This window comes from Camelus dromedarius, chromosome 20 (assembly GCF_036321535.1).
Source record: "Camelus dromedarius isolate mCamDro1 chromosome 20, mCamDro1.pat, whole genome shotgun sequence".
NCBI classification, from domain to species: Eukaryota; Metazoa; Chordata; class Mammalia; order Artiodactyla; family Camelidae; genus Camelus; species Camelus dromedarius.
This window is the reverse complement of record NC_087455.1, coordinates 29874313-29881909: the sequence shown is the minus strand read 5'-3', so window position 1 is coordinate 29881909 and position 7597 is coordinate 29874313. Positions and strand designations below refer to the sequence as shown.

The following is a 7597-nucleotide window of genomic DNA, read 5'->3' as shown; positions in this document are numbered from 1 at the left end:
CTTCTCTCTGGCCCTGCCTCTTGCCTCCTTAAGTTGCCCTGGAGCCCCATGCTACCCCTACCTGGGGGTCAATCACTAAGCAGGGGCCTGTAGGGAGACCTCGACTGGGCGTGCACAGCCCTGCCTAAGGTCTGATATTGATGCTTGCTGACTGGTTAGCTGCCTGGTTAGGGCTGAGTTCAAACATTCTTTTTTTCTTTTCTTTTCTTTTTTGATTCAAATTGGACACTGGGCAGGTCTGCTCCCAGCAGGAGGAATCTGCCCTGGGTACTCCAGGGCACTGTCCTAGCCTTCCTGGCCTCCCCAATGGCCAAATGCATCTATTTCTCAACTGGTCCAAAACCCACTAGTGGAGCCAGCAGCTAGCAGAACCTAGGAATAACAAAAGTGTGTTACGGATGCCAGGCCTGGTGGACAGGACACAGGCTGGATTTCAGCCGCAACCCAGCCCCTATGCCAGGTTCTTTGTGCTGCCCACCAGCTGCACAGCCCTGGGCGGGGGGTGGCCCTCCCTGTAAACAGTCCATGATACGCCCATCAGTCAATTCTGCTTTAGAGACCCTTCTGCAATGCTCCCATCCTAATTATGTGTTCCAAATTTTAAAACATACTGACTCTTAAAAACACAAATTTACACATGAAATTATAATGACTATACTTCAGATGTTTGGATTGCAAAATTTTGGTTCAACTCTCACTAAAGCTGAACATTTTTAGTTTTGTGGGAGGCTCTGCTGGGCTGGGTCTCTAAGCTCACATTGAGGGACCCCATTGGGCCATCCAGCTTGGAGCCTGGGGCCTGGGTCTCAGGCCCTGTGGTTAGACCTCCCAAAGCTGCCTTCTCTCTGGTCCCACCCTACCCCTCCTTGATCATCCTGCTTAAAGAGACTGCTCAGACCTTGGCTAACAGTGCTAACACCCGGCTCCCTGTTTCCCCCTCGGACTGGTTCCCGGACAGCCCCATTCCAGGAGTGACACAGTGTGAACTGTGCTCCTATGTTTAGATCCTAATCTTTCCCGACTGTGTCTGATTCCCAATTCCAGTCTTGTCCAGTGGGCCTTCCTCATGCTATTATCACTGGATCCATAGTAACCCATCACATGTGGCGGCTCAGGACAGTGGAGGCAGTGCAGGGAATCTAGCCTCCTTCATGGCCTTCAGTCATTTTAAAATAAGTCCACAAATTAAAATTGTTATTCCTCCCTTTCAGAGTTGGAGCTTAATTCTCTCTTCTGGATTGTGGGCTGAACTTAGTAAATTGCTTTTTATGAACAGAATGTGGTTACTTCCTTCCTTTTTCTCCAGGATCCTTTATTCTGGGGGAAGCCAGCTGCCAGGCTGTGAGAACACTCAAGTAGCCCTATGGAGTGGTCCACATGGTGAGGAACTAAGGCCTCCTGCCAATGGCCAGCATTTGACAGTCCTCTGAGTGAGCCATCGTGGAAGTGGGCCGCCCCAGCCCAGCCAAATCTCTAAGTGACCGCAGCCCTACCAATGTTTTGACTACAACCTTCCGAGAGACTCTGAGCCGAAACCACCCAGCCAGGCCATTCCCAAATTCTTAGCCCATGGCAACTTTGTGAGATAATAAATATTTATTGTTTTAAGCCATTAAGTTTTGAGGTAATTTGTTACATAGCAATAGGTAACTGATACATTTCCCAAAAGTGAGACTAGAGAGAGAGATGGGAGCAATCTCATGAAATAGTTTTCAGTTTCCAGTACAAGGAATTTCCATATCAGTTAACACCCCTTTCCACTGAGGGCATCACATCCTAATGGCTTGTTTGCTTTTCTGTCCCCCAGATAAGCTGTGGGCCCTTGAGAGCAGGGGCTTGACAAACTCACCCTGTTTTAGCTGAGTTCTAAGGATACAGGCTTCAAGGTGCTTCATTTTCCTACAGCTCACCTAATGCCTACGTTGGGCGTCTGTTCCGTGGGTAGCACGCACAGCCAGTTCTGGAGCCCTCTTCCTCTCGGGTCCTGTTTCTCTCGGCTCCTTCCACGCCCCCGCTTGTGGGGGATACTTAGGGCTGTCTCCGTACCCTGCATGATACGCCCTGCCAGCCATGCTCAAGTCCTCTGGGGCCATACCAGATTTGCCACGTCCGGGCCTCTACCCTGGAAAGGAGGCCCACCCAGGCTCTCGCTGCCACAATTCACCCCATGAACCAGCAGCTCAGTGCTCTTCTCCCCATAGGAAGAAATGAATTCACGTGGACTCCTAATTATAAAAGGGTTAGCAAAGGGCCCTTTCAGACCTTGTTAACTATAAACCGTAACCTTCCCAAGAAAGGAGATCATGCCCCAGTCTTCACTTTCTCCGCAGCCCAAGGATCTGTGTCAGCAGCTATGGCTCCCAGGACGGTACATATTTTCAGAAGGAACAAGAATTATGATTGATCAGCAGTGTTGTCTGCACGAGAGAGGGGTGGAGAGAGGGCGAGAGTACATACAGCTCTGCTGTGTTCACCAGCTCTGACCTACACTTCTGATGCTACCTTATTACTTCTCCAAGATGGTGGAGAAACAGGCCCTTCTGTGGCAAAGAGCCTCCCGTGCTTCTAGAAGCCCAGTTGCTCCTGCCGCCCCACAGCCAGCTGACCTAGCAGGGCTCTGCCGGGGTGCGGCCCAGCTAGCTGCAGTCTTTCTGCAGCCAGGCCGAGAAGACAAGACGAGGTCAGAGCACACATGACCCTGGCTTGGACGTGTGTCCGTCTCTCCCCCTGGTCCATGGTGATGGGGCAGGTGGTGCTTTACTCTCCATCCCATTTCCTAGTATCACCCCAGACCCTCCGAGCTAGAGGCAAATCGGTACAGATGTCCTAACTGAACTTTATTTCTCATTGAAGGTCCCGGCGGAAAGTCCAAAGGTGCTTTGACTGTTTAGCATCCTGACGGAGGCGCGTGCTTGCCGGGGACAGGATGAATCTCACAGGTCTCACCATCTTACTGAGTCCTCTGATGAAAGGAAACAGGCAGTCTGGCCTCGGGAATTCTAAATTACAAGGGGAAAAAGAGCAATTCCAACCCGTATCCACTTTCCTGCATGTGCTGGTGCTCCTGGGAGGGGCTGTCCGTTGAGGGTTTGTTGACTTCTTGCTTCTGCTAACTGGTTACAATAAAAACGAAAGCTAGGTGGGGGAGGGTATAGCTCAGTGCTTTAGCTCGTACTTAGCAAGCACGAGGTCCTAGGTTCAAGCCCCAACACGGCCATTTAAATTAATTAATTAATTAATTAATTAATTAATTAATTAATTAATTAATTAATGTAATTACTTCCCTCCCCCCTCCCCTCTCTCCCCAAAAAAGATTGAAGGGAAAAAAATGAAGGCTGAATCTCTGGGCTTTAAATAAGAACATGGTGGAACTGAGGACTGGCCCAGTTGTACCCAGTGGAAGCAAAGACTCCAAACAAAGAGACGTGCCTTAACCCTGCAGGGCTCCTAGGGACTCCTGGGGAAGAGGCACACTTGGGGAACCGCAGCCAAGAGAAAGCTGCTGAGGGCCAAGCTCTGATGATCTCCTGTCCTCACTCACTGCAGATCAAAGCTGGGTCCAGACCGTATAAATATTGAATGAGGCTGCTTGGAATATTTAAGATCCTTAAAGGAGGCAGAGGCAGGAGGGAGAGTTCAGTGCAGAAGATGGTGGCAGAAGATGCTGACCCTCAGCTAAGAGCTAATACAAAAGTCAGCAACAAGAACGTGAGAATGGATTCTATTAGGCATGGCTTCTATTCTTGGCTCAGAATTTGCAGAGGCCTTACTGCCAAGGTAGAGCTGTACAGGGATTTGACTGTCTGGGTCGGGACAATCAGGAGGAAGAAAGCGTTCATCTCTCTTCTCGGTTTCCTAGTCTCCTCCTTTACCTAGAAGTCTAGCACGTTAACTCAAGGCTCCTTCGGTCCTGTTGGAGAGCTTTCCATCCCCTCCAGGGACACGTGCACGCAGGGGCTTCTCACGGATTGGTCATTCTCTGAGGGACCCCTATCACTGAAGAGTCATTTTTAGCAGGAAGCCTTCCCAACACCCCACATCGGGGCCTGACCCGGCTTTCTGCACCTCTGCAAGCCCCACTGCTCACTTCCATCCGAGCACACGTGACCCTGGCTTGTCTACGTGCCCATCGCTCCCACTAGACCACAGCGATGGGGCAGATGGTGCTTTACTCACCATGACATGTCTTAGCAAAATGCCCAATACACAGTAGGTGCCCCCTGAACATGTCTAGAGTGAATGCATGAGAAAGAGTGTATGGGGGAGGCTCAGAGTGGGCTGTGCTGAACGGCTGCTCCAGGGCAGCCCCCCAACCAGAAGGCGCCTCTGAGTTTCTGCTGTGACTGCTCCTGGCTGATCGCAGCACTGAACAGATTAGCGAGCGATGCTTCTCTTGCAAAGGCTAAACCCCAGGTTTTATCATCTGATTCCTTTCTTTGCCTAGTGGTACCCACCAACCGCCCAACTTGTCCACCCTGGAGCACGGCACGTCCAGGAGGCCAACTTAGAAGCCATGAAACTCTCCTTTCTCAGTGTGGTGAAGCTGGGTGCGGAGCGGGTGTGACTTCCCCTGCGTGGTTAGGGTTAAAGCATTTCATGAGTCTCTTCTCGGGCTTTCCCGTCTCTCTCACCACCCCTGGCTGCTCTAAGCCCACACTAATGGGGCCTTCTGTCTTTCTTAATATTTTTCCTTAGTTACTTCCTTGCCAAAGACTGAGCTATCACTCACCCCTTTTCTCCTTTGTAGGTTCTTGGGAATGCGGGCACTGTTAGGACAGGGTACCTAGGTTTCTAGTTGAAATCGTTCTTTTTACAAACCCCCTGAGTCTCTGCTGTTCATTCTCTGACCTCCCATGTCTCCATACTCTTTCCTTCAGTCTCTTCTAAAAGCACAGCCCACTGAATGCATGTGCCCAGGCCTCACGCCCCAGTAGGGTTCGCCACCCCCAGGCCCTTCCCCCACAGACCCTGCCCTGCAGAAGCTCCCTCACTCAGCCACGTCATTCCCTGGGCCTCTCACAGGGTCATCCACTGACCCCCACGTCTGCCTCACACTGCTTCCCAGGAATTCACCCAGCCTGGGTCTCCCCTCTGTTCACTCTGATGTGGAGGAACTCTCACCGATTCACATTGTCACTCTCCTCTGTCCCCACTTGCTCTTTCTATGAGAAGGTGCCACAGGTCTTGAGAAAGTGAGCAGAAATTTACCCAGAGGACAAAGTGAAAATCTCATTCCAGGAAGAGGAAACAGCCAATACAAAGGCCCCAAGGAAGAAAATCAAGTGAACAAGGAACAGACAGAAACCTGGCGTGACCTGAGGGGTGGGGTGGGGTGGGGTGGGGGAGAGCGTCAAGGTGGGGATGAAAGGCCTCGCCTTGACAAGAATTTTATGGGAAATCATTAAAGCACCTGTGGGCATGAGAGTTATTGATTAGCTTTATGTTTATAGTCATTTTTCCTAAAATTACAAAGGGCTAGTGTCCTTGATAAGTAAAGAGTTCTTGAAACTGATAAGAAAGTTGATGGGGGGGAGGGTATAGCTCAACTGGTAGAGCGCATGCTTATCATGCATGAGGTCCTGGGTTCAATCCCCGGTACCTCCTCTGAAAGTAAATAAATGAATAGACCCAATTACCCCCACCCCCACCACACACAGAAAATTTAAAAGAAAGTTGATGAGAAAAATTTGTAAGAAGCTGGCTTTTAAAAAATAGTCAACAACTCCAGGAAAGAATGAGCAAAAGATAGGATCAGACAGCTCACAGAAAAGGAGACACAAATGGCTCTTAAACATATAAAAGATGTTCAACCTCACTCATAATAAAAGAAATGCAAATTAATTCTGACTGAGATTCCGTTTTCACCTATTGTATTGGCAGAAATCCCAGAATTTGACAACTTGTTCTGTGGGCACTCTCGGTCACAGCTGATGGAAGTGTACATGAGCACAGCTCCAGCGGACGACAATTTGGCAACATCTGCCCAGATTGTAAATGCTATGCCCTTGGACTTCCACTTCTGGGATTTTGCTATAGAGATATACTGTACACATGTGAAATCATGTATTTTCAGGGTAATTAACTATAGCATTGTTGTAACGGTAAAGCATAGGAAGCAGCTAAGTGTCCATCAATAGGGCACCGTTAAATCGATGGCGGTCTAACTATGTAACTGAAAAAGAATGAACCTTGCTCTCCCAACAGGGAAGAAATCCCAAGACATCCAAGACAGTTACTAAATGGTTAAGCACAAGCTGGACCAGAGAGTATAGTTGGTACATTTTATGTAAAACAAGGGAGGAGAAATGAGAGCATATATTTGCATTTTCTTGTAAAAGCGTAAGGAAGCTTGGGATAGGTACAAAATGGCCACCCAAGTGGAGGTGGGACTGTATGGGAACCAGGCAGACAGGGGACAGGAGCGAGAAAGAGACTTGTCACTGTAAACCTTTTTATTTTTTTTTGAATTTTGAATCATGTGAATATGTACCCCATTCAAAACATGACATTAAAAAAAACACAGAATTCCTGTTTCCACGGTCTTTCACAATTGTTCTTCTGTAGCCTGGCTGCCCAGAGGATCCCAGCACCTGGTCTTATGACTCACAAACCATCTCTAGTGATCCCCAAGTGGTAAAAAATATTCTCCCCAAACAAGTTCCTACATGTCTTTCGAGGGTGGCTGCACCGTATCACCCACTGTATGTCATTATAACTCCCTCGAGGTTGAAAATACCTCCTTATCGCTCTGGGGGCTCTAATTCAGGTACCTGCATTTCCCCACGTGCTTCTTTCCTGCTCGAGCCATCCTTTTCAGGTGGTATTTTGACTTAACTCCAGTGTCTGCCCTTTTGGTGTCTTTCTTCCTCTGGCGTTCCCTCCCCAAGGTCACCTTGCTGAAAAGTTCCGTGGGAATTAGTCCCTCTCCATGCTTCGTGATTGCTTTTCCAGACCCTGCACTTTCTGCGTATCAAATGTGGTTGCCCAATTTGAACATCTTGTAAAAACATTTCAAATAATTCAGTGAAAATCCTTCAAACAAGGAGCAGCTGTGCTGGAGAAAGACCCAGCTGCTTGCTCACCACTTTCTCAGAAGTGTGGTGGGAAGCACGGTGTTCGAGAATTCCAGGAGGCGAAGGGCAGAATTAACCTACACACGCCCTTTGGTTGGGATATGAGGGCATGGGAAATGGTCCTCTCCGTGACCAGCTTGCTCACAAAGTTGCCCTCTTTAGAAGGCACGGTCAGGAGTTCTCCCAGGAGAACTTTGGGTCCGGGCTTGCTTATTCTGGCTTCGCTGCTCTGCAGTGTGACACCTGTTACTCAGGTCTAAGCTAGCTTACCACCCACCCCTCTGCCAAGCAGATCCTGAATGAAAGATCGACAAGCTCAAGTCCAACCAGGTCAACTCACTCCTCTGCTTGTCATCCCCAAATCTGAACTTTTGTAAGAGTTCTGGTCACTCATGTGTGGAACAAGCAGGTCTGAGCCAACAGGAATTTCTGTGATGGTGGAGATATTCTGTAGCTGTGCTGTCCAGTACTGTAGCCACTAGCCACATGTGGCTGCTGAGCACTTAAAATGTAGTTAGTGTGAC

At 49.0% G+C, this 7597-nt stretch overlaps 1 non-coding gene across 1 annotated transcript; it reads left to right on the top strand.

Annotated features, from left to right (window-relative positions):
- Positions 1-5530: 5530 nt before the first annotated feature.
- TRNAD-AUC (transfer RNA aspartic acid (anticodon AUC)) lies at positions 5531-5604 on the top strand. Its single transcript has one exon. It is a non-coding gene; the product is annotated as a tRNA-Asp (tRNA).
- The last annotated feature ends 1993 nt before the right edge of the window (positions 5605-7597 follow it).